Source organism: Zingiber officinale, chromosome 4A (assembly GCF_018446385.1).
Source record: "Zingiber officinale cultivar Zhangliang chromosome 4A, Zo_v1.1, whole genome shotgun sequence".
Classification (NCBI taxonomy): domain Eukaryota; kingdom Viridiplantae; phylum Streptophyta; class Magnoliopsida; order Zingiberales; family Zingiberaceae; genus Zingiber; species Zingiber officinale.
The window spans coordinates 88115212-88131059 of NC_055992.1; the positions used below are offsets into that span (position 1 = coordinate 88115212).

At 39.0% G+C, this 15848-nt stretch overlaps 1 non-coding gene across 1 annotated transcript; it reads right to left on the reverse strand.

Annotated features, from left to right (window-relative positions):
- Positions 1 to 3130: 3130 nt before the first annotated feature.
- On the reverse strand, positions 3131 to 3236 carry LOC121973898. The gene has a single exon (XR_006109806.1). It is a non-coding gene; the product is annotated as a small nucleolar RNA R71 (small nucleolar RNA).
- Between the last annotated feature and the right edge of the window lie 12612 nt (positions 3237 to 15848).

Sequence of the window (15848 nt, forward strand, 5' to 3'; positions counted from 1 at the left end):
TCTACACTACTACTACTCTCTAAAGGTGGATGCTACTTAACTACTAACTTTACTTAACCGGTACGCTACTTAACTATGAGAAATCCCTACCGAAAAATTTCGACAGAGTCTCCCCAGTACCGGTGACCAAATCAACAATACAAACAATCTATACTCAGCCACAGGTGGCTGGAACATATATTTTCACAACCACGCAGTAATAATACACACTATAACTAAAAGAAAAGCTATTCTAGCAATGTAACCAACTATATCACTCCATGAATAATAAAAGAAAACTAATTACAAGTGCGGAATAAACTCAACTACAATCCCAATTGCATAACAACATTAAAAGAAAACTAAAAGAACTAAACAGAGAAGTCTTGGCAATTTGCCAGCTCATTCTGGATCTCTCCATAGTCCAGTCATCACACACCTTCATCACCACCACCACCCTGTCGCCTCCCTTTCATATCTTAGCTTTTCCTTTATCTGCAGTAGGAGGAAAAAATGGATCTATAAGCGAAACGCTTAGTAAGTACTAATCTATCTCACAAAAACTCAAAGTGCATAAAAATAATGCAACAATACTAAATCTGAAATGCTAAAAGCAAAGATGCTGATGTGCGTAGATTATATACTCTTTTATGCATGTTTTTACGCACATTTACATACTTTGAGCATGCTTGATCTATGTATTTTTATACTTCCAGCTTTCCTTTTAGCATATTTACTCTTTTGGTTCGGAGATCTGCTTTTTGTGCATTTTCTGTACACAGGAGTCGAAATTGGTGAAGATTAAGTGTCCTTGAGCAAGCTCGGAAGTAATTGAAGGGAGAAAGAGCATCGGGCCGTGTACCACACATGCCGTGTGGTCCTAACAGGAAGGGAAGAGGACATGGCCGTGTGAATCCCACACGGCCGTGTCTTGATTTGAAGAAATCAGAGCAGAAGCCTTACATGGCCGTGTAGATCTACATGTCCGTGTGGAGTTTCCAGAGGCCAAGCAGATGGTGGCCATGTGCACCACACGGCCGTGTGGATTTTCCAGAGACCAAGCAGGTGGCGGCCGTGTGCACCACACGGCCGTGTAGCACTTCCAGAGAACAGTAGGGTCCTGGCCGTGTGGAGTCACACGGCCGTGCAGCTTTGGCAGAGAGGGAACTGGACATGGCCGTGTGAATCTCACACGGCCGTGTCGTGGGGCCGTGTGGCGCCCGATTTCCTCCTCTATTTAAACCTTCCTTCATGAATTGAAAGGGGATCTCTCCCCCTTTGGGAGAAGGCAAGATTTGGTGGTTTCCTCCCATTCTTGGGAGGATTTCTGGGCGATTCGAGGGGAGTTCTTGACGATTTCGACTCCGGAGCGAGGATTGGATCCGAAGACGAGGCTTCTTCGTAGATAAGTTTTCTCTTTCCCCCTTTTCTTGGTTTCTTGGATTGGGGATTTAAGAAATGCTTGTATTCTCTATTTCTTCGGGTTTTCTTCCTCGATTCATGGAGTAGATCTTGTATTCTAGGATGAAAGGAGTATTTGTATGATGGATTGATGTAATCTCTTATGGATTTGCCATTTTCTTGTTTCAATGACATTATCTGGCTTGTATCAATTAGATCTTGAATGATTAATGGTGATTCGTGCTTAATTCTCATTCTTGATTAATTGTTTGGATTTCTTATGGACTTTGTAAAGATAAACTCTCACTCGATCATCCGAGGGATCCATGTGACAGGTGCAAGCCCGTGTAAGGACGTTTGAGAGACAATCTTGAAGAGGAAATAGGAATATTCAAGAGAGTAGGATGGATTTTGTGATTAGTTTCTTGTATCTTGATAGATTAATAAGTCGTGGGCTTCTATGTTGATATCCGAGGAAGGCATAGTAATAGGTGCACTTCTGTGTAAGGACAACATAGGTTCATGTCTAATTAATCCTATTTAGATACATTTCTCAGTCCTTAGCCGGTTGTCTATTGCAAGAGAGAACCGGTAACTTTCTACATGTTTGGCAATTGAGGGATAAGAATTGGTGAACCATTTACATTCGAGAAATCCTACAAAGAAACCGAAACTCCTAGAATCTCCCTTTATCATAACCCAAAACACTAAACTCTTGTTTGTTGATCTTTAATATTAGATTTGTTTACCTTCACTTTGCATTCGAAACAATTGGATAGTTGTTTAGCTAATTCGCATTGAGACATTTCTAGTGCTTATTCCAGTCCCTGTGGATACGATAATCTTTTATATTATTTGCGACATTTCCGTACACTTGCGGAGCGTGACAAGTTTTTGGCGCCGTTGCCGGGGACTGCGCTATAACATTAGGAATTATCAATTGAGTTAGACTAAACATAACTTTTCTTTCTTTCGTTTGATTTGCATAGTTACAACTAATTGTTAGAATTATGTTTTCAAAAGGTTTTCCTTTCTTGAATAACATTCTTAACAATTCTTTTTGTTGCAATTCTAATTCTAATTCTAACTTTGCATTCTTGATTTTTAGCACTCTAATCTAACTTTTCTCTGTTTTCTCTTTTGATCTAGTTTCTTTCTTCTTTTCTTTTGTAAACATATCTTGCAATTTTTAGCATATGAATTATTCTAGATATTTTTCTTTTTCCTTTTATCTTTTCTTTCTTGTTTTCATTATGCACTTTCTTTCTTGCAATTTAAATTCTGCATTTGCTTTCTTGCTTTTCATATTGCATTTTATTTCTTGTTTTTGATTCTTGATAATTTTCTTTTTCTTCTTGAATATCCATGAGCACTAACATGTCAAGCAGGCCCATGAGAAATTTTTCTACACCCTTTTCTGCAAGATTTTTATCTCCCATTGTGCAACCTCAAATTGAAGCAGAAAGTTTCCAACTAGACCCAGAGATAATTTTCATGATACAAGGTCACAAATTTGGAGGAGAAGTATCAGAAAGTCCTTATCTGTATCTTGAAACATTTTTAGAGATTTGTGATTTGGTGAAATGTGAAGGAGTATCAGCAGATGCAGTTCGATTGATGACATTTCCTTTCAGTATCAAGGATAAAGCAAGGACTTGGCTATATTCTCTCTGTCCTCAAAGCATCACAAGTTGGGAACAATTGGAGAAGTAATTTCTGAATCATTTTTTCCCTCCAAGTAGAACGGTGTATATGAGGAATTGCATAACAAATTTTGCTCAGGCATATGGAGAATCATTATTTGAAGCATGGGATAGATTCAAGAGTCTTCAAAGACAGTGCCCTCATCATGGTTTTGAAAAATGGTTGATTTTGCACATATTCTATGGGGAATTTCTTTCTCAGACAAGACTTTATTGGATTCATCAGCTGGAGGTTCTTTTATGGACAAAAGTGTAGATGAAGCTTATTCGTTAATTGATCAAGTGACATTGAACCTCCATGAATGGTCGAACAAAAGTTGGATGGAATTTCCCTCAGATATTCAAGAAGTGAAAGTCATAAATGTAAGAGAGCCTGTCAAACAAAATGAAATTCAACCACCTAAAAATGTTGAAATTCACAAGTCACAGAGTGAGGAGTTCAAACATTTGGGGGCAAAGCTTAATAGTATTGTTTCAAAATGGTTTAAAGAAGATCCCCCTCCTACACAGTCAAGATCCAATGAAAAGTGTGATGATGTTGGGTTGAGAAGTGGCAAAAATCATGAAGAACTTCTGAAGAATGACATGTTTAGAATTGAGGAGAAGAATAATAGAAGATCACAAGAACTCAATTCCATTTCTCTAGGAAGTTTCCAAAGGTTAGAAGTACCTTTCCCTCAACGATTAATCACAACAACATTAGATAAGCAAGTTGGACCTCCTCCAAAAGCTCAAAGGGAATTTGGGAAAAAGGGAGTTCAGTCTTTCCCAGGACCTTCACTAAGGGTTCCTTTTCCACAAAGGTTAGTGGGGGTCAATGAAAATAAAGACTTCGGCAAATCCTGTGACACTAATATGGTTGAGTGTAGATTTTTGAATATATATGAAGATGAAGATTTTTCAGATGAGGATTTTATTGATAATGTAGTGGTAAATAAGTTTTCAGATCTACCTCAAAATTTTATAAGGTGTTATAGTGACATTGAATTTTCAGATGATGAATGTGATGTGGTAGATCAACTTAAAACTGCAAGTGAAGTTATTGATCCTCTTGTTATTGATTTTTCTATTGAGGACATAGATGTTGGTTTATTTTTTGATGTATGTGTTGATGATGATGATATGGAAGAATGTGTAGGGAGCTGTGAAGCAGCATCTCAAGGATCACCACCTTTGTCAAGACAACCCTTAGAGGTTTTAAGAATTGATCATGTTGTGGAACAATGTGTGGGGACTTATACAGAGCTAGTAGAGTCTCAAGAATCACCATCATTGATATCATCAACACCTGAGCTAGAGCCACTACATAATTCTGAAGAAGTCACATCCCATTGTTTAGAACTTTCAGGTACATCTCAACAATGCAAAGTTAGTATTCTTAGTGATCTTTTAGAAAATTTCATAGATGTACCTATAATTGATTTTGTTGGATGTGATTCATTTTTTGATACATACTCAATTCATACTAATATGATTCTAGTTCCTTCTTATATTACATTCTTGTGGGAGGTTTGTTTTTCTTTTGGGTGTGTAGGTTTTCGAGAGGCCAATAATGGGAAGCTCATACTGAACTGTCTTCGACCACCTGAAACAACTTTAAAGAAGACGAAGATGGAGAGGGCGATACATCACTTTTTAACTCCAATATTGAAAGCTCCCTCCATAATAAGAGCCCTTGGTAGGAGGGTTCTAAAATATCTTACCCCTCCAAGAGCAAGATTTAGATGAATCTAATGAGGTGGTCGAGCTAATGACCTTAAACAAGCGCTTCTTGGGAGGCAACCCAAGTTCAATCTTGTTTTCATTTTACTTTTAGTTTCTTTTTATTTTGTTGATAATAAATCATACCCTCTACTTAATTCTTCTTGTCTATCTTATTTTTGTAGATTTTAAAGTTGTGGAGGATTTGTGAACATTGGATAGAGGAGTATCTTAAAAAAAAACATGAATGTCAACCATTTGGAGCTCATCACTTGGTAACTTCTCTTAAAATCTCCTCCACATTGTTTTTAGTTTTCATTGGGACAATGAAAAATTTAAGTCTGGGGGGATGCATTAGATGCATTTGATTTGTTTTGTTTGTTTTTGTTTTTGCTTATGTCTTGCATTTTGTTTTGATTTTTTGTGGCATACATCTTGAGAACATCAAAACTTCACTTATATGCTTTCTTGGATTCAAGTGAAATGTTAGCATGATTATTGTCTTGATTCATGATGTTCGAATGATGCTAGTAGTAAATTTTGTGTAGTTTTTTTTTCTATCTTGGGAAGCATTAATAAGCTAAGAATCTTATGGTGATGAGTTTTAGTTTTGGTTCAACCTTAAGGATTTTATCTTCACTACACTTGTGCTTGATGCTTGAATAGTTGATGTCATTGAAATAGTCATGATTCATCTTGTTTGCTTAGTACTTGGTTTCCATGGTGATTTCTCAACTTTCATTTTGGTTACTGGATGAGGCTCAAATCATTAAAGCTCATTTGGAAAAATCAAAATATCCCAACATGTGTGCTAAAAGTACATTTGTGAATAAGTTTTGCACAATGCAAACACTTATAATAATAATAATAAAAAAAAGGGATATAAAAAAATAGTTGTCATGAGTGGAATCTAGCAAGTCACCCCTTTGAGACCGAGTTAGGTTACTGGGGAAATGACTGCTTAGCTTCTCTTGAGATTGAGCACACCTTTGAGACTTTGGGTTAGTTGAGAAATATGAACCAAGTGAATGGTGAGTAAGTGACTATCACTGGTTACTTGTCTTTCACTGGAAACATTAGGAATTCAAATTTGATGACGACTTGACTAGGACATGGATTGAAACTTGAAGGGTGTTGAGTTACTTTTACACTGTGCACAAGATTCTTATGCTTGAACCATACTTTATTTGTTTCCATGATCATGCTTGTTAATCAAACTTTTTGATAGAATTAGGAAAGTGCACTAGGTTTTATGAATGTGTTTTAGAACATATGAATTTAGACTGCAGCATTTTGCTTGAGGACTATAACGACCCAATTTTCCCTATTTCGAGTTCTAAAAGTCCTTATAAAAATCTAGAAATGCTTTAGAAAAATTCTAGAGATTTTTAGAAATTTTTAGAGTATTTATATGTAATTTTTGGAGTTCGTTTAGTATGGTTACAAACAGAAAGAAAATTTGACCAAAAATGTTGAAGTTGAGACTCGAACTCAAGACGTCCGGCCGAACCCAACCTAACCGGACACAGCCAACCAACTGGGCTGCGAGTGTTTCGTTAACCCTATATGTAACGAAACACATTTAAGCAGTAGTTAGGGAATAGGAAATAAATTTGAAATAAAAAGGGGGCTCGGCAGGATTCGAACCCGTGATTCCAAGTATGAGCCAAGCAGCAACCAACCAACTGTGCTGTAATTGTTTCGTTAATCATATATGGGGCGGAATTAATTTAAGTAATAGTTGGAACTGAAATAACCTAGGTTATTAAAGGGAATTATTTTCCTTTCCCGAAACCTAATTTCTTTCTCACCTCTTCTCCTCACGCGACGTCGCGACTTCTGCTCGGGCGAAGGAGGCGGCAGAGCTAGGTTAGGGCTTCTCTTCCGACGGCTGGTCAAGGTTCTCCGAGGGGTCTTCTCCACCTCCTTGAGATCCTCTCGTTGAGGAGAGTCCGTGAGCACAAGAAGAGACCGAGATCGCAAGCTTCTCCAAACCCGAGAATCTCATCTTCTCCGGTTGTAAGTCAAAGTATTCCAAGAAAAGGTGAGTTGCTTCTCACCTGCAGTAGGAGTTGTTTCGAGCTTTGATTCTTTTTCATGGCTTTCGGATTCTTGTTTTCTTTTGGATTTCGAAGCAAGCTTGAGGGGTTTTGTTTTTGATGCTTACTGCCATGAACCCTAAAGAAAGAAGATAGGGATTTTAAGCATGAAGAACAGTTATAAAATTTAGGTTTTCAGTAGCAATTTTCCTTCAATTAGTTTGGGATTCTGGATCAAGAGGTTGATGGATTCTATGGGATTTGGTGATGTTCGGATCCTTCCCACTGCTCCCGAAAGTTTTGGACAGATTGCTAGGGGATTTAGTCTTGATAGATAATGCTTAAGCTTCTTATTGTTCTGAAATCTCTGGAACAGATTGACATACTGGAATTGTTTTTATGAACGAGTTAGTACTTGCTGAACCTTGTGACAGAGTTGTGAATGCTATAAATTTGTGCACAGATTTATGTATGTTAGAATTATTGTGAACAAGCTTCACCTAGTTTTCTCTTAAATTCCAGTAGGTTATAGCTTAAATTGTGTTACAAGAGGGGCACGGACAGAGGAGCTTACTGTGGGTTTTAATTGTTCATTTATATCTTCCTCAACCTGCCGTAATTCTGCATAAAGGAAATTAGATATGAGAAGAGTTAGATTTTCATTTGTTAGTTCCTTTGAAGCTAGTTTAAGTTCCGTGAAGCATGATATTCTGTTAATTCCATACAACAACGATTCCTTATTTTCTAGATTCTATTGCATGCTTAGTAGTTGAATTGGTTTTACTTTCACAGCATGCTTAAGTTGTTCTAGTTTCCTATTTGCTTCTGGAATAACATGAGCAGTTCTATTTTTATAGCATACAGATTTTTATAAGTAAAGTATGCAAATTTTGATAGGCTTAATATGCATATTTTTGTTAAGCTTTGCATGCAGATTTATGTTAAGCTTTGTATACAGATTTTCAGTACGTAGGGTGTGTTCTAGTGCACCCCAAGTGCTTGATAAAATGCTTAGCTCAATATAATGCTACAGTAGGCATTTTAATAGCTCAGTAAATGCAGTAGAAGCATTTAAAATAACTTATTTAGTCTTGCTACAGCTTTTATGGACTAGATGTCCAATGGGTGGGCTCCCACAGTCGCTCTCTAGGTTCAGATAACCTAGTTTTAGGTTCAGATAACCTAGTTAAAGCAAGGTAAGAAAATTAGCTAGGAAATCAGTATTTTATTTTCAGCAGTGGCACTGTACTGGATTAGATATCCATTGGGTTGGGCTCCCACAGTCGTCCCTAGGTTTAGACAACCTAGTAAACCCTACTAGACTCGGAACTTGCAATCCCGGGTTTAGTTAGGGATGCGCGCACAGTAAGTACAGTTGTCGGGCCCATCAACAGCATGATTATTATTTTAATCTATTATGTAAATAGTTTTCAAAACTTCACAAATTAGTTAGGTGAATACAAGTTAGACTCAGTTTAGCATTAATTAGTTCAGCTTATGTATCAGTTCAGTTTCCTATTGATACTCAGGATAGTTCTATGATTAGCTATATATGTTTAGTATTTCAGTTAGTATGATCCCTTATTGCTATTTATGAGCATGATTAGCTATACATGTTTTGTATTTCAGTTAGTATGATTCCTTATTGGTTTATGAGCATGATTATCTTTATATGTTAGCTTTTCTGTTAGTTGTTTTCTTTGCTATTTATGAGCATGAGAAGCTATACATGATTAGTTTTTTCAGTTAGTTGATTTCTTTGCTATTTATGAGCATGAGTAGCTATACATGTTAGTTTTCCAGTTAGTTGATTTCTTTGCTATTTATGAGCATGAGTAGCTTTACATGTTAGCATTTAGTTTTAGCATGTTTTTATTTATATACATGCATATCGAGTTTTGTGAGTAGGATAGCGCTCACTAAGCTTTTAGCTTATAGATACTATTTTCCTCCTACTGCAGATAAAGGAAAAACTAAAGTATAAGGAAGAAGGCGACAAGGAGATGCTGTGACGGTGTGTGATGACTGGACTATGGAGAGATCCAGAATTAGCTGACAAAATTGTCAAGACTTTTCTTTTAGTTCTCTTTTAATGTTATATTGAAATTGAATTTATTTCCGCATTTGTAGGTTGATACCTCCTATTGTTGGAGTGATATGGTTGTTTGCCATTGCTAGAGTAGTTTCATATTTTTGTTGTGCTATTATACTGCGTGGTTGTGAAATTATATGTTCCAGCCGCCTGTGGCTGAGTATACTCTGTATGTATTTACGGATATGGTCACCGGTACAGGGGAGACTCTGCCGAAATTTTTCGGTAGAGTTTCTATGTGATTTTTAAATCATACCGGTTAAGTAGAGTTAGCAGTTAAGTAACGGTCATCCTTAGAGTGTAGTAGTAGTAAGAAGGGTGGTCTTTACAGTTGGTATCAGAGCAGTTTCCATTCTCCAGCGTCACACACATCAGCATCAGCCTTGCCGTCTTCCAAGTAAGATTACCTCTACTTAATTTATGCACCTTGTTTTGTTATTACAGTTTATGTTTATATGCCTACTGCTTGTTAGTATGTGATAGTTTTAAACATGATATCATTAGTTGTATAACTGTGAGTACATTAGTTATGTATGTCCTCTATGTCTTTAGAAATGGCACGAGGACGCCCAGCTAGAAGGGCACTAGCTACTGAGCCCCAGCAAGAGGCAGGCAGTTCAGTGCCTCCTCCAGACCTTACAGCATTAGTGGCTCAGTTACAGCAGCAGCTAGCTGAACAGCAACAGGAAATAGCCACCTTAAAGGCTAATCAACAGAGTACCCCCACAGTCACCCCGGAACCGAATCTGACGACTCCAGAAGTCTTAGAGGTTCCACCAGCCCAGCCTACAGCACCAAGCAGCCCCAGCAGGTGAGCCAAGAAAGGAAGCCTATCTGATCCAGTGGCAGATCAAGCCAGAGAACTTCTCGTGCACTAGTGAACCATGGGATGCACAAGCTGGTTCAAAACACTGGAGAGCACGATGGAGCTTCTGGACGGCCGTAACACGAGAAGGTGAAGTGTGCCTCCTCTGAGACGACGCAGGTGGTGGAGAGAGTCGAGCGGCGCCCAGGAACCGTAGATGACATGGGTGACTTGAGAAAGAATTCTTCGAGGCGTTCTTTCACATGCGGGTCACAAACCGCCACTACGACGAGTTCACGGAGTTTCGTCAGGGCAACCTATCAGTTGAGGAAGCCGTGAAGAAATTCAATAGACTGGCTCGTCTATGTCCCAAATTAGTCAGCATAGAAAAGGAACGAGTTCGGCTGATGCTCAAAATGTTGAGGCCGGAAATAGCGATGAATGTGGCCGGTGGCATCCATAGGCCACAAACCACGAAGAACTAGTGAGTAGTGCTCGATCACCGAGCACTACCAGAACAGCATAAAGCAGCAGAAGCAAGTCTCCTCGTAATCCAAAGGCCAAGGAAACTCTCACACTCAAAACAGCAAGGCCACAGCTCTAACTGGAAAGGGGACTCCAACAGCAAGCGCAAATCGGGGAGTGACCCAAAAGGAGGACCATCTAGCAAGCGACCCAGTTATCCAAAGTGTACTACTTGTGGGAAATTCCACCGTGGGTTTTCGTAAGGGCACACGAGGATGCTTTGAATGTGGACAAGAAGGGCACATGGCCAAGCAGTGCTCGAACAAGACCGGTCTTCCTCGCCACAGCAGATTCAGATGCAGGCTAGCCAGCAGGCCACTCTAGAAGGTCCACTTATCAGCCAGATTAGAAGCCCCTCCCGCTATGGCGAATGCGAGGATCTACTCACTCACCGAGAGGACGTAGCCAACGCCGGCTTGTCACAGTCGATTAGTATTTTTCAAGATAGTGCTACCTTTCATTTGAGTCGGGCAACCCATTCTTATATAGCAGGGCATTCGCCAAAAGTTAGCAATACCCCCAGAGGTACTCAGTAGTTAGTTTCTGACAACATTACCTTCGGGAGAAGTTATGGCATCCACGCATTGGTTCAGAACAGTGCCAGTCATGATAGCAGACAGAGAACTCTTTTGTGATCTGATAGTGCTAGACATGACTGACTACGATGTCATATTTGGAATGAACTTCCTGATCAGATACGGTGCCTCCATAGAGTGCCGTAAACAGAAAGTCGTATTCCAACCTGAAGCAAAAGCACAGTTCGAGTACATCGGAGAAAAGTTAAGTCCTCGATACGTAGGACCCTACCCCGATCACAGAGAGAATTGGGAAGGTAGCTTGCAAGCTAGACTTACCTCAAGATATGTCAGCAATACACAATGTATTTCATGTCTCCATGCTAAAGAAGTGTATTCACGACCTTAGCCAAGTGATTCAGCCTCAGACAGTGTAGATCCAAGAGGATCTTAGCTATGAGAGCAGACACAGATAGTGGACAGAGCAGACAAGAGACTAGGAAACAGAGAAGTGTCATTAGTAAAAGTCATCTGGTAGAACCAGAAGCACGAGAAAGTTACTAGGGGAGCGTGGAGACAGCATGAGACAGAAATATATCCAGAATTATTCTAAGTTCGAGGACGAACTTTTTATAAGGGAGGGAGAATTGTAACGACCCAATTTTCCCTATTTCGAGTTCTAAAAGTCCTTATAAAAATCTAGAAATGCTTTAAAAAAATTCTAGAGATTTTTAGAAATTTTTAGAGTATTTATATGCAATTTTTGGAGTTCGTTTAGTATGGTTACAAACAGAAAGAAGATTTGACCAAAAATGTTGAAGTTGCGACTCGAACTCAAGACCTCCGGCCGAACCCAACCTAACCGGACACAGCCAACCAACTGGGCTGCGAGTGTTTCGTTAACCCTATATGTAACGAAACACATTTAAGCAGTAGTTAGGGAATAGGAAATAAATTGGAAATAAAAAGGGGGCTCGGCAGGATTCGAACCCGTGATTCCATGTATGAGCCAAGCAGCAGCCAACCAACTGTGCTGTAATTGTTTCGTTAATCATATATGGGGTGGAATTAATTTAAGTAATAGTTGGAACTGAAATAACCTAGGTTATTAAAGGGAATTATTTTCCTTTCCCGAAACCTAATTTCTTTCTCACCTCTTCTCCTCACGCGGCGTTGCGACTTCTGCTCGGGCGAAGGAGGCGGCAGAGCTAGGTTAGGGCTTCTCTTCCGACGGCTGGTCAAGGTTCTCCGAGGGGTCTTCTCCACCTCCTTGAGATCCTCTCGTTGAGGAGAGTCCGTGAGCACAAGAAGAGACCGAGATCGCAAGCTTCTCCAAACCCGAGAATCTCATCTTCTCCGGTTGTAAGTCAAAGTATTCCAAGAAAAGGTGAGTTGCTTCTCACCTGCAGTAGGAGTTGTTTCGAGCTTTGATTCGTTTTCATGGCTTTCGGATTCTTGTTTTCTTTTTGATTTCGAAGCAAGCTTGAGGGGTTTTGTTTTTGATGCTTACTGCCATGAACCCTAAAGAAAGAAGATAGGGATTTTAAGCATGAAGAACAGTTATAAAATTTAGGTTTTTAGTAGCAATTTTCCTTCAATTAGTTTGGGATTCTGGATCAAGAGGTTGATGGATTCTATGGGATTTGGTGATGTTCGGATCCTTCCCACTGCTCCCGAAAGTTTTGGACAGATTGCTAGGGGATTTAGTCTTGATAGATAATGCTTAAGCTTCCTATTGTTCTGAAATCTCTGGAACAGATTGACATACTGGAATTGTTTTTATGAACGAGTTAGTACTTGCTGAACCTTGTGACAGAGTTGTGAATGCTATAAATTTGTGCACAGATTTATGTATGTTAGAATTATTGTGAACAAGCTTCACCTAGTTTTCTCTTAAATTCCAGTAGGTTATAGCTTAAATTGTGTTACAAGAGGGGCACGGACAGAGGAGCTTACTGTGGGTTTTAATTGTTCATTTATATCTTCCTCAACCTGTCGTAATTCTGCATAAAGGAAATTAGATATGAGAAGAGTTAGATTTTCATTTGTTAGTTCCTTTGAAGCTAGTTTAAGTTCCGTGAAGCATGATATTCTGTTAATTCCATACAACAACGATTCCTTATTTTCTAGATTCTATTGCATGCTTAGTAGTTGAATTGGTTTTACTTTCACAACATGCTTAAGTTGTTCTAGTTTCCTATTTGCTATTGGAATAACATGAGCAGTTCTATTTTTATAGCATGCAGATTTTTATAAGTAAAGTATGCAAATTTTGATAGGCTTAATATGTATATTTTTGTTAAGCTTTGCATGCAGATTTATGTTAAGCTTTGTATACAGATTTTCAGTACGTAGGGTGTGTTCTAGTGCACCCCAAGTGCTTGATAAAATGCTTAGCTCAATATAATGCTACAGTAGGCATTTTAATAGCTCAGTAAATGCAGTAGAAGCATTTAAAATAACTTTTTTAGTCTTGCTACAGCTTTTATGGACTAGATGTCCAATGGGTGGGCTCCCACAGTCGCCTCTAGGTTCAGATAACCTAGTTTTAGGTTCAGATAACCTAGTTAAAGCAAGGTAAGAAAATTAGCTTTGAAATCAGTATTTTATTTTCAGCAGTGGCACTGTACTGGATTAGATATCCATTGGGTTGGGCTCCCACAGTCGTCCCTAGGTTTAGACAACCTAGTAAACCCTACTAGACTCGGAACTTGCAATCCCGGGTTTAGTTAGGGATGCGCGCACAGCAAGTACAGTTGCCGGGCCCATCAACAGCATGATTATTATTTTAATCTATTATGTAAATAGTTTTCAAAACTTCACAAATTAGTTAGGTGAATACAAGTTAGACTCAGTTTAGCATTAATTAGTTCAGCTTATGTATCAGTTCAGTTTCCTATTGATACTCAGGATAGTTCTATGATTAGCTATATATGTTTAGTATTTCAGTTAGTATGATCCCTTATTGCTATTTATGAGCATGATTAGCTATACATGTTTTGTATTTCAGTTAGTATGATTCCTTATTGGTTTATGAGCATGATTATCTTTACATGTTAGCTTTTCTGTTAGTTGTTTTCTTTGCTATTTATGAGCATGAGTAGCTATACATGTTTAGTTTTTTCAGTTAGTTGATTTCTTTGCTATTTATGAGCATGAGTAGCTATACATGTTAGTTTTCCAGTTAGTTGATTTCTTTGCTATTTATGAGCATGAGTAGCTTTACATGTTAGCATTCAGTTTTAGCATGTTTTTATTTATATACATGCATATCGAGTTTTGTGAGTAGGATAGCGCTCACTAAGCTTTTAGCTTATAGATACTATTTTCCTCCTACTGCAGATAAAGGAAAAACTAAAGTATAAGGAAGAAGGCGACAAGGAGATGCTGTGACGGTGTGTGATGACTGGACTATGGAGAGATCCAGAATTAGCTGACAAAATTGTCAAGACTTTTCTTTTAGTTCTCTTTTAATGTTATATTGAAATTGAGTTTATTTCCGCATTTGTATGTTGATACCTCCTATTGTTGGAGTGATATGGTTGTTTGCCATTGCTAGAGTAGTTTCATATTTTTATTGTGCTATTATACTGCGTGGTTGTGAAATTATATGTTCCAGCCGCCTGTGGCTGAGTATACTCTGTATGTATTTACGGATATAGTCACCGGTACAGGGGAGACTCTGCCGAAATTTTTCGGTAGAGTTTCTATGTGATTTTTAAATCATACCGGTTAAGTAGAGTTAGCAGTTAAGTAACGGTCATCCTTAGAGTGTAGTAGTAGTAAGAAGGGTGGTCTTTACAAGGACAAGCAAAGGTTTAAGTCTGGGGGTGTGATGTGCGTAGATTATATACTCTTTTATGCATGTTTTTACGCACATTTACATACTTTGAGCATGCTTGATCTATGCATTTTTATACTTCCAGCTTTCCTTTTAGCATATTTACTCTTTTGGTTTGGAGATATGCTTTTTGTGCATTTTCTGTACACAGGAGTCGAAATTAGTGAAGATTAAGTGTCCTTGAGCAAGCTTGGAAGTAATTGAAGGGAGAAAGAGCATCGGGCCGTGTACCACACATGCCGTGTGGTTCTAACAGGAAGGGAAGAGGACATGGCCGTGTGAATCCCACACGGCCGTGTCTTGATTTGAAGAAATCAGAGCAGAAGCCTTACATGGCCGTGTAGATCTACATGGCCGTGTGGAGTTTCCAGAGGCCAAGCAGATGGTGGCCATGTGCACCACACGGCCATGTGGATTTTCCAGAGACCAAGCAGGTGGCGGCCGTGTGCACCACACGGCCGTGTAGCATTTTCAGAGAGCAAGAGGGCCTTGGCCGTGTGCACCACGCGGCCGTGCAGCATTGGCAGAGAAGGAACTGGACATGGCCGTGTGGATCTCACACGGCCGTGTCGTGGGGCCGTGTGGCGCCCGATTTCCTCCTCTATTTAAACCTTCCTTCATGAATTGAAAGGGGATCTCTCCCCCTTTGGGAGAAGGCAAGATTTGGTGGTTTCCTCCCAATCTTGGGAGGATTTCTGGGCGATTCAAGGGGAGTTCTTGACGATTTCGACTCCGGAGCGAGGATTGGATCCGAAGACGAAGCTTCTTCGTAGATAAGTTTTCTCTTTCCCCCTTTTCTTGGTTTCTTGGATTGGGGATTTAAGAAATGCTTGTATTCTCTATTTCTTCGGGTTTTCTTCCTCGATTCATGGAGTAGATCTTGTATTCTAGGATGAAGGGAGTATTTGTATGATGGATTGATGTAATCTCTTATGGATTTACCATTTTCTTGTTTCAATGACATTAACTTGCTTGTATCAATTAGATCTTGAATGATTAATGGTGATTCGTGCTTAATTCTCATTCTTGATTAATTGTTTGGATTTCTTATGGACTTTGTAAAGATAAACTCTCACTCGATCATCCGAGGGATCCACGTGATAGGTGCAAGCCCGTGTAAGGACGTTTGAGAGACAATCTTGAAGAGGAAATAGGAATATTCAAGAGAGTAGGATTGATTTTGTGATTAGTTTCTTGTATCTTGATAGATTAATAAGTCGTGGGCTTCTATGTTGATATCCGAGGAA